Source organism: Pelodiscus sinensis, chromosome 7 (genome assembly GCF_049634645.1).
Source record: "Pelodiscus sinensis isolate JC-2024 chromosome 7, ASM4963464v1, whole genome shotgun sequence".
NCBI lineage: Eukaryota > Metazoa > Chordata > Testudines > Trionychidae > Pelodiscus > Pelodiscus sinensis.
In genome coordinates this window covers 29,656,703-29,674,002 of record NC_134717.1, presented here as the reverse complement: position 1 = coordinate 29,674,002, position 17,300 = coordinate 29,656,703, and the positions used below count along the sequence as shown (strand labels likewise).

General features: G+C 39.5%; 1 long non-coding RNA gene across 1 annotated transcript in view; it reads right to left on the bottom strand.

Annotated features, from left to right (window-relative positions):
- Positions 1-2,038: 2,038 nt before the first annotated feature.
- The window catches only part of LOC142830294 (uncharacterized), a 37,553-nt gene continuing 22,291 nt past the window's right edge, over positions 2,039-17,300 (bottom strand). The window contains exons 3-4 of the long non-coding RNA XR_012905448.1: positions 5,129-5,313; positions 2,039-3,190 (exon numbers count right to left, since the gene is read on the bottom strand). This is a non-coding gene — a long non-coding RNA (uncharacterized LOC142830294). The remainder of the gene's footprint in view (positions 3,191-5,128; positions 5,314-17,300) is intronic.

Below are 17,300 nucleotides of genomic sequence, written 5' to 3'. Positions count from 1 at the left end.
TCTTTCCTTTCCACTTGTCTAACACATTCCTCTTCTTTTCTGTATCAGCAAAGAGTCACTAGGGTTGCTTTTGATGTGGGAGGGGGGAGGGAATAAATCTTCAGAATGGATTACAATGTGTTTAAAAGAATTAAATGTCACACTGGGCCTGACATACTACTAAACTGGTCTTTGGCTAAAGGTCTCTCTGTGGCTAGTTGACAGGAGTGTCTGCTTTCAGCAAGGCTGATTCAGTGGTGATTAGGCCAGGCAGACAGACTGGGTTATTAACAAGAAGACTGTAAAAGGACAAATACAATAGAAAGAGAAGAAGCTGCATCTTACACTGGCTATAACTGTACAGTTGGTACACACTGTCTTCCCTGCTGAATGGGGAAGTGAGGCATATATATTTGAGTATGCCTCAGATATGAGGAGACATACCCATGCTAGCTCTGATGGAGCTAACTTGCTAAAAATGGAGTGTAGCTGTGGAAGCGGGAGACAGTAGCTGTCCCGAATATAACTCTATGTGAGATCATAGGCACATACTTGGGGCAACTAGCCCCTCCCACTGATGACTGCTATGTTCTGTTTTTAGCCAGATTAGCAGGAATGTGTCTCCTCCAGTTGGGAACCATATCCCTTGCTCCAAGTGTAGGCAGTTTGTGTGTTTGGCAGGTCTTGGGCATGGAGGAAGAAGAGAGGGAGTAAGTGCACTGGAAGAAAACAAGCTAACAAAGTAGAGAATGACAATATCTGAGAATATCTTAACAGTGAATACGTCTGTGGATTCCACTAGTGAGTAACTTACTTTTGATGGGAATAATGCAGCTAGAATATCAGATCCCCACTTAGTTGCACCCTAGTCTTTAAATAATACCATTTAATGTAACCACTTGAGCAGTAACATACTACTCAGGGTGCATGTAGGTATTAGTATCTGGACCAGCAGAAATAATCTTTTGTTAATTTTTGTATGCTTTATATTGTTGTACCTTAAAATAAGTACTATGTATGACAGATAGGAGGTATGACAGCATCAAATCCTGAAACCAAGTTTGTTTCAGGACTGTCAATTGTATTATAACTTCCTGTGACTCAAACTATTATGTGGATTAGAGCATCATTTTATAGTTGGACTATAGTTGTCCAAGAATCTACAGTAGACCCATCAAAACCCCTCAACACTGAATGACTGTTCCCTACTGGAACAATGGATTTGCTAGTGATAGGGCCATTAACTTCATTTGACTTCCTACACCGAAGCTAACAGTGGGACTGGAGCCAAGTATTTTCCTTAGCTGAAGCACCAGAGATAAAAAAGAGGACAGATGCCATTTAGAAAGGTAGGTGTTTATCTGAGCCAGAGCAATTACACATGCAAAAAGACACAACTAACAGGACTGGAAGAGCTGCCTGATGTAAGCAAATTGAGCGAAGACATGGGAGCTGCATTCAAGATTTTCATTGTGTGTCAAACATTGCAACTCTCTGTGTGTTAAAAGTAAAGTATCTCTAGTTCAGAGGCTCCTGTGTTAACACAGACTTCCCTGTTTTCCTGCCAAATTGTTCCTGCGTGGGTTAACTAAAAACCATGGGTCCTACATTCAAATGGACTCTTGGGAAATATGTCAAAGCAATTAGGGACTCTGATGGGCTGATTATATTCCAAAAACAGTTTAAGTGGCCAGATAATGGAGTCCCACTGCCCAAGAAGAATGTCAGATATCGGTTTTGCATGTTGAAGGGGCCTTGGAGACCCAGAACTAGGTACAGCAACTAATCTCTTCTGAGACCCAGGAGGTCTGAGAAATACATGGGAGCTGGGATCAGGTCTATGCAGAGAGGAGATTAGATCAGGTTGTGACAAGGAAGAAGTTTGTTTATTGACTCTAGAGTGACTTGGACTATACTAAGAAAGATTGGCTACTACCGGTCTTACAGAATGCTTTATTTACCTGTTCCTAGTTGCAGGGGATGCAATGGAGGGCAAAGGTAAAATGAATTAAAAGTTGGGTTGTTGATGTCACAGATTATTATTTATTCACTGCAGATATCAGCTCAATGAAAACACCAGGTTGAATCCTCAGGTACATCAGAACAACACTCAGCATATTGGAAGAGGATTGGGGAAAGGGAGTGTTTTTCCACCCTGATTCAGGGGACAGCTATGTGCCAGTTTGTCTCTCTATATAACTTACACAAGCACTAGGATTATTTCAAATTGCATTGTCTCTTAATAGTTCTCAAGGGGCTGTTACATCATTGGGCATCTCTGGAATATAGAATGTTCTAGTCACAACCTCCCTGACCTCAGCATTTCCCATTGTGAGAAAAGAGAGATGGTCTAAAGCCTTTATACTAGTCAAAGCCCCACTCCGCTCCCCTCCCTACCTGCTCGCTTTTCATTCCTTAGATACACCCTTTGAGCAGCTGGAATGTACAGCCTCTCCCCGAGTTACGAACAAGTTACGGACCAAACACCTGGCTGTAACTCGATCTGTTTGTAACTCAGACCCCATTGAGTTACATAGCGACCGTGCTGTTCGTAAGCATGGGTTGCATTCGTAACTCGGGGACCGCCTTTATGACTTCTCCATGGGAGCTTTGGTCATGAATGCGAACAGTCGTAACTCGACTGTTTGAAACTCAGGGACCAGCTGTTCTTCACCCCACCAGAGTGGCACAAAGAGCACTAACAACAAATAATCATATTAAACAGACACTAATATAAATTCCAAATCTTCCAAACATCTTGAATTCCTCCCTCTAGGTATAAATGTGGACTAAATAAGAATGCTTTTGCTGGAGATCATGCAGCAACCTAATATTACTGGATCACGCCCCAAAGGAAACAATTAACATAATATAAAAATAATTGAATTATAAACTTCCACTTTATAGCAGGTATTCTTACCATTTTTTCAGCACTATTAGATTCAGCTAAATGATGGATTTTCATTGCTTTTTATCTCAATCTTGGAGGTTTAGAGTGGTACTTTTCCTATAATTAAGGATTGGTATCTGGAGATGGCAGAGGTGACTTCTTATGAGCATTTGATATAGAAAATGAATGTTAAAATGTCAAATTTTGCATGTTTAAAATTATCCTGGATGGAATCAGAGAGGGGGGAGGGGGTCAGAGAGTGAAGCACAGAAGAAAATGGAGTCAGGGCAACATGGCCTCTGTTTTCTTCTTTCCTGTGAGCTGGAATGAAAGATTAGCAAGAACTTAAGTTTAAATCCATGAAGCACAATTTCATCCACTCCAATTCTTTCCCTTTTAGTCCTGTGCATCCTCCATTCCATATAAGTGCATTCATTTCCCCCCCCCCTCTCTGCTCACTCATTCTACACTCCACATTTGTTTACTCTTCCTCTCACCCTCATTCCCAACCTCGTCCTCTGCCTCTTCATTCTGTCTTTCTTCCTTGCTACACAATCTCCCTCTGTGTAGGAAAAGGAAAGAGAAAGGGTGTGTCTAGACTACAGTTTTGTCGACAAAAGTGGACTTTTGTCGACAAAACTATACCTGCGTCTACACTACCACTGAGTTCTGTTGACATAACATCGACAGAACTCAGCAGTTTTGACGCTGGTAAACCTCATTTTACGAGGCATAACGCCTTCTGTCAACAGAGTTCTGTCGACAGAAGGTGTTATTGCATGTAGGGTTGTGTCTAGACTACAGAGTTTTGTCAACAAAGCAGCTTGCTTTGTCGACAGAACTGAATGTAGTCTAGACGCTCTTTGTTGACAGAAGCTTTGTCGAAAGTATCTGTTGACAAAACTTCTGTCGACAAAACCCTGTAGTCTAGACGTACCCAAAGGGTGGAGACAGAGAAGAGGATACAGGAATTGAGACAAAGAAAAGGGACTGAAGGAAGAATAGTTCTGGAAGCCTTCCCTCATACCAGCAATATGATAATGGAAACAAGAACCCTTGATCCCCTTCCCTCTATCCCCAGAAGATCACCAGCTGAGATCACTACAATTATGAGAGATCACTATCACTGGGAGAGATCCTTCAGTCCACTCAAGGTTCTTCTGTGGTTATCAGCTGGTAACAGCTTTTGCTTAGAGCAAGGAGATACATGAATCTCTCCTTTATGCAGATTTCCTCCAGAACAGCTAATCAGCAGATAATGGTTTTCTGTGCAGGATACTGCTTTAAAATGTGAGAATTTGCATTCCCCTCCGCCCTCCCCCAAGTATTTCCTTAACATTGTTCTTTGGTGTCTGGCACATTAATTAAAATAGTCTTTTGAAGCTCGTAACACTTCCCATTACTTTGGCCACATTTCTCCCCTAGAGAAGTTACCTGCAATAGTACAAGAATATATACATGCTGCATTAAATACAATGGACTCTGAAGATACTTAAACTTATTCAGTAAAGTTTTTGAAGGATATTGAAGTAAATTTTTCTGTCATTTAGGGAGAATGTGACTGGAAGAGCTGCCTCCCCAGTATAACTATGCATGGATCTATACCTGTGGTTCTCAAAGCATGATCCACATGCTACCAGAGGTCTGCAATCATCTTGCTGCTAGGTCACAGGCTTGGGGCTTGCTTGCCCCCTTGCAGAGGGAAGCCCACACAGGTGCTTCAGCCTCCCCTCATCTCTCCCTTCCCCCCCCCCCCCCCCGAGCCTCACAAGTTGGCTCCAGCTCACAGGGGAAAGAAGCAGGTCCGTGTGCTGCTCTTCCCCTCTCCCTCCCCCCCCCCCCCCCGAGCCTCACAAGTTGGCTCCAGCTCACAGGGGAAAGAAGCAGGTCCGTGTGCTGCTCTTCCCCTCTCCCCAAGTTGGAAAACAGCAGTGCAGGAAACTGCTTATCTGGAGGCTTTCCTTGATGCTCCCATTGGCTGGAATCCTGGCCAGTCCCCCACACTCAGCCTGCTCCTGCACCATACTTCCTGCCCAGACCCCACATGACCCTCATCCTATAACCATTTTGTTATCATCGGTGGTTGGCTGATGCCCACTGTCCTCACTGGATCCTATTTCGTGTGCTGGCTGATAACTCACTCAGATGGAATAGAGACAGATGGGAAATACACTGGATGTGATTAGTTGTCCTACAGTCAACAACGGCCATAATCTGATGATTCACAAGAAGCACTACAGAAGAAAATTGTGTACTAACCTGCCCATGGTGGAAATCTCTAGCCACTGTGGTTAGAAATGGGCTTATCTTCTGAAACATGCAATTTTATAATCCCCTTCTCATTTCTTTTAAAATGCTTTTTCAAGTGCACTTGATTCCCAGTAGAGAATGAATGTTCTCTGCAGATGATGTAACTACTTTTTGTTGCTCTTTTCTCTATACACCTGCAGAGAGAAAGGGAGAGAGAGAGAGAGAAGAATGTCCTTATTATATGACCATTTTACAGCATTTTTTCTTTTGAAAAAAGAGTTGGAAAAAGCCATCTGGGACTGTAGAATAGGAATTCCATGTATGGTAGTTGGCATGTTACCCACTCCCCACCTCTCGCCTCCCCTTCCCCCGTTACGTTAGCTGCACATAGTACTGTACATATATTTTTATGAACACAAAACAAAAATAAAAACTTTCAATCAGACAAGATGAACAGGTGCAACCCACACGCATACTGGGTGTGGTTCACTGTCCTGTGTAGTGACACATCGACCACTTATAGAGATAAGAATGAGTTTGTTCTACAGCCTTAGCTGAGAGCCAGCTGGCTTTATAGCTCAAGCTCATGCACTAAGATCCAGAAGTCCCAGATTCAATTTTGCCTGTCGGGCACTACTCAGACACTTGTTTATATCATCACCTAATTAAGTTGGCATGATAAGACTAATTAAATGTGGCATACATGTTTGAGACATTGAACTCAAAGAAAAAATGCTCTCTTTACATGTAGATTTGAATTTAGGAACTGAAGCTAAACTCCCAGATAGATTATTGTGACTGTATACAACAGATCAGTTGTTTCAATACTTCCAATAATCAAGCTTAAAACTGGTCTTCTTATGGTGAAGTAACCACATTAATCTTCCAATCTTTCTCAGAGCCACAATCATTAAAATTGATCTGGTTATGCAAACTCAGGGATACATATATAATTCTGGGAAAACAGGGATTGCAAATTATATAAAGAAGACAGACTACTTTGCAAAAATGCTATCACTAGATCATATATCATAGTCCGCCTTCTGTCCTTATTTGCTGACTCGCAGGGTTGCATAAGTATAAGTGATGACAGAATATGATGCTTCAGTTCCCTCATTCATTTGGTTTTGTTTCCTTGACCATGACAGAGAAACTATTACATGGCCTAATGGATTGTCACCACAGATTCTATAGTATTAAAAATATCATCCTTAACTCCTTTGGAAAAATAATTATTTGGAAATTGGACAAATCACATATTTTCTATTATTATATGGAAAAGTATAAAGCAAATGAAAGCATATAAACTATATGTATGTTTAATTCATAGTGCTTTTCATAAAAAAATCTAGAAAAAACTTTACAAGCATGAATTAAGCTTCTCTACAACAGTGAAAGTGATTCAACACTGGATCAAACTACCAAGGAATGTGATGGAGTCTCCATAATTTCTAGAGGCCTTTCTGAAAGATATGGGTTGGGTTTTTTTCAAACACAGGTTATTGGTCTCCATACGGGGATGCCCAAATAACATTCCATGGCCTGTGATAAACAAGAATCAGACTAAATGATCTAAGGATCCTTTCAGGTCTTAAAATCTCTGAGGAAGTTAAGTATGATCATTTCTAGGTTACAAATGTGTAAATGGGCACTGAGAGCTTAAGGGCGATGCCTAAAGTTTTAGAGCAAGTCAGTGAAAAATTCAAGAATGGAACTCTGGCACATCAACCCCGGATTCTGTGTTCTGAACAATATTCCCAGGATGCTATGTAAAGAATCGCGGTACCTAAACTGAAATACCAATTGTAAGTATTATGGCTGAATTTGAGAGATTATGCACAATTGAACATATAACCAACTTCCTTCAACTGTGAGCCTGTACACAAAATAAACCATTTAGGGAATGAATTTTCTTTGTGTGTTCTGAACAACAATATTAGCCCTTATACTACAAAAATTACAACTGTTTTTTACTATAGCAAATGTTGGTGCACTTAAAATCCCCCCACAAACTTCACGTTCCAGTTGATAATGCTTGTTTGGTAGTAAGTTTGCTGGAATTCCATATCTAAAATCAGCAGCTAATGGATTATGCGGGTGTGGGTGAATATACTGCTTACTTGGTGGTACTTATCTTCACTTAGTGGACCTGATTCACTTCTGTATTAATCCAGATTTATATAGGTGTAACTTCACTGAAATAACATAGTGGTGAATAAGGTCTAATATGTTGGTAGAATGGATCTACTAAACTTCAGCCAAATTATTTTCCATGTGTTTTCTCCTGTAAATTATACAATTCTTCAAAATTAAATCATTTAAAGCCTATTACTAAAGATGGTGTCATGTAATATTCATAAGACTACATATTTCTGAATTCCTCTAAAGCAAAATAAGTCACTTGCAGCTCTTACATTAGTGCAGTCCGGAATGCTTAAAATTCCACCTGACTTGCACAGAGAATGTCATTGAAGAGCAACGTATTTCTACAGTGTGATAAAAGGGGTGGGGAAAGTCTGTCAAACAAACAAAAAAAAACATTTAAACCTTTAAAGTTCATTTTTTATTAATACCATAATTAAAAATATTAATATAACAGATCCACATCTCCTGTTAAGATACAAGAAGCAATGAGGCTGCACATTTAATGTAAATAAAGGTTACAACAGAAGACAGGGAAAAAATAGAATGAGCATATTGATCTACTATGTTATAATCCCTTCATATCACTCTAGTGGGCCACAGCAGTCATAAAGCTTGGCTGGGCGTAAGAGTGGACTCAGTTCCTCGATCCATTACATTTTATTTCCCTTAGTTCCTAATGTTTTATCTACATAACAGGCCTGAGGTAAGGAGGGGGAAAAACAAAAGAAAGCTCATCCCCTATGATCCACATCATTATCTTGATGCTCTAAAGGGGTAAGACTTCTGTTAATATGTAATTACCACAACAACAAGGCCATTAGAAATGAATGTACAGATTAGATTACATGATAACCTGGATGTAAATGTAAAATCCAAGCAATTCTTCCCCCCATGATATCTAATGGTGTCCATTAATATAATAATACCTATCATATGTACTTTGCAGAAGAACATTCACTCTAATATTATTTCTACCTGCCTTCCCAACAAGATATTATTTTCAGCAATAGCTTTGGATTTGTGAAGTAATACCAAGACAAACTTTAACTCCTGAACCTTTACATCACCTTCTTCAGCTCTCTGTGGGATTCTTCTTTGGATACTTTCCCATCCAAAGTATTTTCTTGCCTTTCATTTTTTTCTGTCATTATGCTGTCAACTTTTAGGCTGTGTCTACATTGGCACGATCTTGCGCCAAAGCAGCCGCTTTTGTGCAAAAACATGCTGTCTGTCTCCACTGGCGGGGAGTTCTTGCGCAAGAACACTGACGTTCTAATGTGTGAAATCAGTGCTTCTTGTGCAAGAACTATGATGCTCCCACTCAGGAATAAGCCCTCTTGCGCAACTGTTCTTGTGCAAGAGGCCAGTGTAGATAGGCAACAAGAACTCTTGCATTAAAGAGTATTTGCACAAGATCATGCCAATGTAGACTTAGACTTAGGGTTTTAATGTGAATAGGCAGATCAATGTTGCACCCACTGTTGTGTGTTTGCCCCAAATTTGGTTCAAAGTGGGCCATGTGAGGTGTCAAATGAAAGCTTATGCTGTGCTGACTATCTAGACTGCTCATGTATTTGTACAATCTCTGTGTGTAACATTACAAATATGGTCTTTGTATTTATATTTTACATTTTATCTGCTGGGAGGGGTGGTTGCTCGACACTGCATGGACAATGGCTCCTGAGTGCCACCAATTGACACCTGAGAAGCACACACCTGGGGACTCCACATGCCTCCTTGCCTAAAAAGGAAAGAAACTGGTTTGTGGGTCATCCCATTTTGGAAGGCACCAGCACTCAGGAGAAGAAGATTATAAAAGTACTATGAGGGTGCCTCCATCTTGTCTTTAATCCTGCTATGGCCAGAGAGCCAGGAAGGATCTGATGACCCATCCTGACATAAGATGTACAACAGAAACCTTTAAGTTGACAATTTGTTACATCTCTGCTAAGAACCTGCATCAAGAACTGGGTGACTGATGTATGTAATATATTCTCTTTAACAATCTCGCTCTTAACCTTTTCTTTCTTTTTTTATTAATAAACTTTTATATTTTAGTTTCTAAAGGATTGGCTCAGCATGCTTTTTTGGGTAAGATCCAATGTGTAAATTAACTGGGGACTGTGGCTGGTCCTTTGGGACTGGGAGAACCTGCTTGGAGTTGTGGAGATTGGTTTTATAACCTCTCACCTGTGTAAGGTGTGGATCTTATTGTGGCACAGGGAAGGCTGAGGTGTCTAATGGGTTTTGCTGGTGAGGTTTTTTGCTGGCCCGAGTGGCAGCTGAGGTGCTCTGTGTGACTGGTTTGGTGCCTTATAAGAAAGGACCTCAGTCTTGGACTCTAAATAGCCCTGGTTTTGAGCAATTCCCACTGATCTAACCCTCTCAGTGGTGCCCAGACCAGCCTGTTCTATTACATATGCATACTCATAAGAGCGGGGAGCTGAATTAAGGCTGCAATGGTAATCTTTAACTCTGATATTTCCTAATTTGAATGTTTGATTTTGCAACCTTAATGTCCTTTACACGTATCTTGTTTTGTGTATTATGTAACAATAATAATACTTCTAACACACTTATTAAGTTTTAAGATGATACCAAGCCAGGAGGAGTTGCAACTGCTTTGGAGGATAGGGTCATAATTCAAAATGACCTGGACAAACTGGAGAAATGGTCTGAGGTAAATAGGATGAAGTTTAATAAGGACAAATGCAAACTACTCCACTTAAGAAAGAATGATCCTTTAATACATACAGAATGGGAAGAGACTGTTTGGGAAGGAGTACTATAGAAAGGGATCTAGGGGTCATAGTGGACCACAAGCTAAATAGGAGTCAACAGTATAACACTGCTGCAAAAAAAGCAAACATGATTCTGGGATGCATTAACAGGAGTGTTGTGAACAAGACATGAGAAGTCATTCTTCTGCTCTACTCTCCGCTGATTAGGCCTCAATTGGAGTATAGTGTGTCCATCAATTTCAAGAAAGATGTGGAGAAATTGGAGAAGGTCCAGAGAAGAGCAACAAAAATGATTAAAGGTCTAGAGAACATGAGCTATGAAGCAAGGCTGAAAGAATCGGGCTTGTTTAGTTTGGAAAAGAGAAGACTGAGAGGGGACATGATAGTGGTTTTCAGGTATCTAAAGGTGTCAGAGGGGGAAAGGGGGAAATTGTTCTCCTTGGCCTCTGATGATAGGACAAGAAGTAATGGGCTAAAATATCAGCAAGGGAGGTTTAGGTTGGACATTAAGAAAAATTTCACAACTGTCAGGATGGTTAAACACTGAAATAAAAGGACTAAAGAGGCTGTGAAATCTTCATCACTGGAGATATTTAAAAGCAGGTTAGACAGACATCTATCTGGGATGCTATAGATTGTGCTTGGTCCTGGACTTGATGATCTCTCTAGTATTCTATGATTCTGTGATTTTATGATGACTAGAATGGAAGGATTGCAAATTACAGTGGCTCATGTAAGTGTCTCTTACTTTATAAACAGGTGAACAATATGGAGATGTTAAGTGGGTTTCCTAAATCACATAGCAAGACTATCATCATGGACAGATTCCAGAACTTGTGATTCTTAGTCGTGCTCTCTGGACCCAGTACATGAGTCAATCACAGACAGCTTGAACAGGGCAATTCATTTTCAGACAGCTGAGCAAGGAGCACAGATGCTGAAAGTTAATTTGAGTTTTAATTGAACGTGTTCTTAGAAATGCACCAAAACATATAAAAAGGGTGTCATTTAATTTACTATGGGGACAACCTGCCAACTTAGCCAATACAGAATTATAATCTCCTAACTTTCTTCTGCTTTTAGTTGTTCCTTCTAAGCATCACTGCAGTAGTTGCTGGCTAGAAATGTTAGCCAAGGGACCAGCTTCCTTATCTCTATTCTCCTCATTCTTTCCTTATTAAGCTGGCAAAACATGTGAGGCCTAGAGGCATATGCACGTATTAACTGGGGTGGGAAAGAGAGAGAAGTTTATCTGTCACTCTTGCATACATTCATGATTAGCAGGGTAGTAATGTTGCTTCTTTTTAAGTCCTTGTTCACAGTAATAGTATGGATATGAACAACATGCTGTTACTGCATTATTAAAATTCTATTAAGGAAATGTATTAATTTGATTTCTGCAGTAGCTTTAAACTTAGAGGGTTTTTTGTAGAAAAATGAAACATCTCTTCTGCTTTTTGGTCACAAAACTACTGTGTGGATAAATGGTGTGGAAAATTTTAAACAGCTTCAGTAGGGCCACTAATCTTAGTGGTACAGTTATTCAGTCCTTAAAAACTGTGAATGAGAATTAGATTGTGTTTGATATGTTCTGTGGGTCAAATTTCCTTTTGATTCTACACTTCTCTAATTTTTTTAAAATAAGTTACTTGACAATTAAACTGGTTCCTGTCATAATACAAGTCTCTCTTCTCTCGTATGGTTTAAACCATTTGACTAGAGAAGGATGTCGACACAATCCACCCATACACTATGCACTTCACCACCACTGACTCTATATACTCTATGGCTATGTCTAGACTGCAAGCCTCTTTCGAAAGATACTTTCGAAAGAGCCTCTTTCGAAAGAGAGCGTCTAGACTGCACGCGGAACTTTCGAAAAAGCAAGCCGCTTTTTTGAAAGAAAGCACCCCGTGAGTCTGGATGCTCTCTTTCGAAGAAGCCCTATTTACATTCAAGAACGCCTTCTTTCGAAAGAGCACTTTCGAAAGAAGGCGTTCTTCCTCGTGAAATGAGGTTTACCGCCGTCGAAAGAAAAGCCGCGTTCTTTCGATTTAATTTCGAAAGAACGCGGCTGCAGTCTAGACGCAGGTGAAGTTTTTTCGGAAAAAGGCTACTTTTTCCGAAAAAACCCCTGAGTCTGGACACAGCCTATGGGTATATAGAGAACACTTATCTACTGATGCTTCAAAAACTCACACACTCACACAGTGCCTTCTTTTTTAACTTGTGTAACATGAATTTTATTTCAAACAGTAGCATTAGTAAAATATGCTGCTTCAAGTACTTTCCACTTCTGTTTTCCAATAAAAAGTGATCACTAGTGAAAAGAAGCCATTGTAAAAGAAAACAAACCAATAAAGAAACCTGAACATAATTTCAGGCCCGGAACCTTGTACAAGCATAATTAACCGTCAGTATTATTCCATCTTCACCATCAAGAAACATTGAACAATGGGGTCTTATTGTAACAACACAAAGGAACCATTACTCTTCAGAAGTTGACATGAGGCAGTTTTCTGAGGATCCCCTTGCAAATATGGGCATAAGGAGTAGGGGGAGGGGGCGTGTTGCAGCAGGCCAGTCACCCAGCCTTTGCAGTGCATTTCTCAGGGAGAAGCAGGTCCTTTTGAAATGTGGCCCTTAATTCTTACCAGCACTTCTTGAGGCTGAATTTCAGAGGAAATTATGCATTTGCCCTTCTACCTGGGTGCTGAGCTCTTTGTTTTGCTTTTGAAACATGAGAAATTATACAGCTAATTGGTGTTTTTAAAGTGCAAGGTGAAAAGTATGAACATGCTGTGACTGTACATCTCCCTCTCTAGTACTTTTAATAAAGAGTAATGGAAAAGGGGTATATGGTGGTTTCTCTGTCATTAATGATCAAATCCAAAATAATACACACATATATCTTTCAGGGCTGTACTGGTAGTGAAGGCACTCATGCCATAATTTAGACAGCCTGCCTAAACTAGAGCAGCCTCCATGGAGCACTATGGAGCTGCCTCACATTTCTGTAGAACTGCATGCTGCAACATACCCACCCCACCCCTTATGCCCATACTTAAAAGGGGATCCTCAGAAAGCAGCCTTATTGCTATTTTCTGCAGTACCTGAACCTAGGGATCTTCTAATAACTAGGGTCAGCACTTTGAAAGCCCAATTACACTCTTATAGAACTTTTATCTAGTATAAAGCAGCCAGAGGAGGAGGACCTCACATATACGGTTGAGAATGAATTGTCAAATCTAAAATACCAAACCAAATCCCTTCTAAATATAGGGTGTTATAAGGAGGAGGGAGAAAATAGTTCTCCTTGCCCTCTGAGGATAGGACAAGAAGCAATGGGCTTAAATTGCAGCAAGGGAGGTTTAGGTTGGACATCAGGAAAAAATTCCTGCCTGTCAGGGTAGTTAAACACTGGAATAAATTGCTTACGGTGGGTGGGGAATCTCTATCACTAGAGATATTTAAGACCAGGTTAGACAGACACTTGTCAGGGATGATCTAGACAGTTCTTGGTCCTGCCGTGAGGGTAGGGGACTGGACTCTGTGTTCTCTCAAGGTCCCTTCCAGTTCTAGTGTTTTATGATTCTATAGATCCAAAGTAGCAAAGAACATTTTTTCTTACTAAAAGGCAAATACAAAGAAAAAGTGCTTGTAGGCTTAATTTACAGAGATGCCTCATCAGTACAGGAGACATTCAATATAATTATACCTTGGAATGGATGGGAAATGGATATTTATAAATACCCACTACTGGATTGTGACTTTCAAGCAAGGGCTACTGAAGAACAAAAGCAAAAATTAATGTGTCATTAGTGGAAGACAGAGTGAGAAAGGTGGACTGGAGAGATGAATTTTAAAAAGAAGAAACTAAAAAACGTATGAGCCACATTAGGAAAGGCATCACACCTAATTAGGAAAGGGATAGCTCAGTGGTTTGAGCATTGGTCTGCTAAACCCACAGTTGTGAGTTCAATCTTTTAGGGGATTGTACTTGGTCCTACCATAAGGGCTGGGGGACTGGAATCAATGACTCCTTAAGGTCCCTTCCAGCTCTATGCGATAGATATGTCACTTACATAGCTGCCAGAAAAAATGTAATATTGAAATTTCTTGAAACAGTCCCTTTAATTCTGACTGATATCCCAAAGTGACTCACCAACTATATTACAAACAACATTTTCCAGATGAATTTCAACTTAAGTAGCTGTTCTGGATATTTTAGCCCTAATTCAACCTAAATGTAATTCCACTAACTCCAACAGAATTATACTGGAAGTGAATTTGATACATCTTTAAATATCCCAAAGGCTCTATTTATAAGTGACTCATGGTTTTATATATGATTTTTCATGTAATTTACATGGGGGAAAACCTTTTTTATGGCCTCTACCAAATAAGTAAAAGAAAACAGCTTTTCATCAATATGATTGCTACACAAAAGAATATTTTAGAATACACCCACTATAGATCTTTCAGTCCATTTAAAAATGGACCAGAAGAAGAAATGGGAGGAATCATCATGCACAGTGAATGTTGTAATGATTTAAATTCATTAAATATGACAAGAAATTCATAAGAAACTTAAGCCTCTCAAGGTATTGAAGTGTGGATGGCAATGGTAGCCTCTTTTCACTTTAAAATCTATGAACCTAAGTGTTATTAAGGCAACCAATCGACAAATTCACTGCATATAGCTGTACCATGAGCAAAATGAAAGAATCTAATATGTCACCATGTCTTTAAAAATCAACTAATCTGGGACTACAAACACTATTCACCACTATCAAGATTATATGGTGGTTATGTGGTATTATTAAGGGGAATGTCTACAGTAGAAAATTATTTCCAAATAACTTATTTCAAAATAATAACTCCCCAAATAACTATTTCAAAATAAGCTTATTCCCTGAGGAAAGCAGGACTACAGAGTTTGAAATAACCAGCCTGTTATTTCAAAATAACTGGCTTCGTAGTGTGGATGCTCCGCTTATTATTTTGAAATGGGGAGGGGGTGGGGTGTTATTTCTAAATAATTCCTCAGTGTAGACTAGGTATGAAAAAGAGTAGTTGAGTCAATTACTCACATTCCCTCCCCCCCCTTGCCTCCTCTAGATCAGAAACAGCAAGCGAGAAGAGCAGGAGCTGGTGCTGGGGGGGGGGAGGGGCACTGGCTTTTAAGCCGATGGTGCAGGGGGACAGGAGGAGAGGGGGGGCCAAGGGAGGCAGAAGCATGCAGGAAACCTGGCATGAGTGGAGACTGAAGCAGTCCCTGCTCACGCCGGGTCCTGACTGCTGCACCTCTGCCTCTTAAATGTAGTAAAAGCTGCCTGGATCTTACTACATTTAAAAGACAGAGGCGCAGCAGTCGGGACCTGGCATGAGCAGGGACTGAAACAGTCCCCACTCACACTGGGTTCCCTGCTATACCTCCCTCCTTTATTGACTAGTCAATGGAAATTCCATCAGCTACTCAATTAGCTGATTAATCAAAATTTAACATCTCTAGTGTAGATCATGGCTAAATGTCAGAGATATGGTTACTGTATCTGAGTACTCTGACTGCTGTACTCTTCTCTTGCACACATTTGAATTTCTTTTAAGTTTAACTTTCCCTCTGAATTTCCTACATTTATAGATATTTTTATAAAGGTAAAATTATTGTGGGGATGTTGCAGTTAAATTATTGATATGTACAAAACTTTATATTAACATAGTGTAATTCCAAGGTTGAACTAAGGGTCAAATTGGGTTCTACATTCTGAGAATGTGTGTGAATTGTAAATCCTTCTAGGTATATAGTTATACCATGTCTTGCTTTTGTTAGTTGACTTAAAAAGAAATTTTGTCTCAATTGTTTTGTAGGTGTCAAAAGTCGGTCTCATTAAAGTCAATGGAAATTTTATAATTGACTTCAATGAGATCAGAATTCGATTATTGGAGTTTATCCCAAAATAACCTAACAAAAAACATAGATCTGCAAGAGTAAGAGCAATAACAATGTAAAAATATGCAGGTATAGTGAGATCATATCCATTTTATCTCCTTTTTGAAGCATACATGAAGAGAAATGTATTATAGTGTTGCTGATTGCTGCAGCACATGAATAGTGAATGGAATGCTGTCATGTAATGATTATGTAAATTAAGAATTTTGCACTAGAGTTATTAAGCAATTTTCTCTGATGCTAATGTTCAGCACCGAGAGGCAAATTTTCTTTTCTATGTTTCGGATAATCAGTATTAACTTTCATACTTTTTAAGCCTTTTTCTCAAATTGTAATGAAGCTGGTTAGTCACACAACAGACTAATGTGATCCTAGTTATGAGGCAAGGTAAGCAGAATGACATACTGCAGAGGACTTCCTGATTCAGATACGGATATAGCAGGGCTTATATTTAATGTAGATTGATTGTGTTCACTGCAAAGACTTTCTATCTCAGAGTTCATTTTTAATGGAATAATATAAAAAACGTCCCTATTTCTGTTTAAAGAATGTTCAAAGCAGCTGATCTTTTCCTTACTTAATTTTCTGTATCTAGTAGTGAAAAAATATTTCATTTCCTAGAGCCATAATATGTGTCATTCAGCTATGATATAAATGGAAGGAGCACAAATATTCTGGCTTCTCTCTGGTGCAAAGTCCAAGACTTATTAGTTAAATTATTAACTCATATTTCCCCTTAAGAAAAGTCCCTTTTAGAGCAACTCACTGAGGGCAACAGTGGGTGTCCCAAAAGTTCTGAATGTCAAGAAACACCAATAGCATTAGATGTTTCTGTTGCTTCAGCCCTTCCCTCTGCTTCTTTGATATCTCTTCCTAGCATTGTAGTGGGGAGGAACAGTGCATGTTATCTCTGAACACTGTTTTCATTTTAAATTTTGAATTAGTTCGTCCAACTACCGAAGTTGAAGTGTCCACAGAGCACCAGGATTTTCATGAAAAATTCATTTTCACTCTAGCAATTCAATAAAGCCAAAATTGGCAGCATTACCTATCACCAACAGTAATGCTTTTTGCAGCAACAGCAAATGGAGGAGTGTTTGCAAGAAAGACATTTATAATCCCTGTGCAACATAATGCTTTATCTTTTGGTCTTGAAAATAGTTCTGAGTTATTTCTGTGTGCCTCTGCCCCTTCCCCTGTAATTTGTGAGAAAGGGATACTTGAAAATAAATGCATTGGGTTAATAAATGCTCAGTTGAAATAATTAGTGTATTTTTCCCAAAATCAAGGTACAAGCTGTTCCATGTTAGTGTAAAATGCATAAAGCAAGAAAATTAAGCTG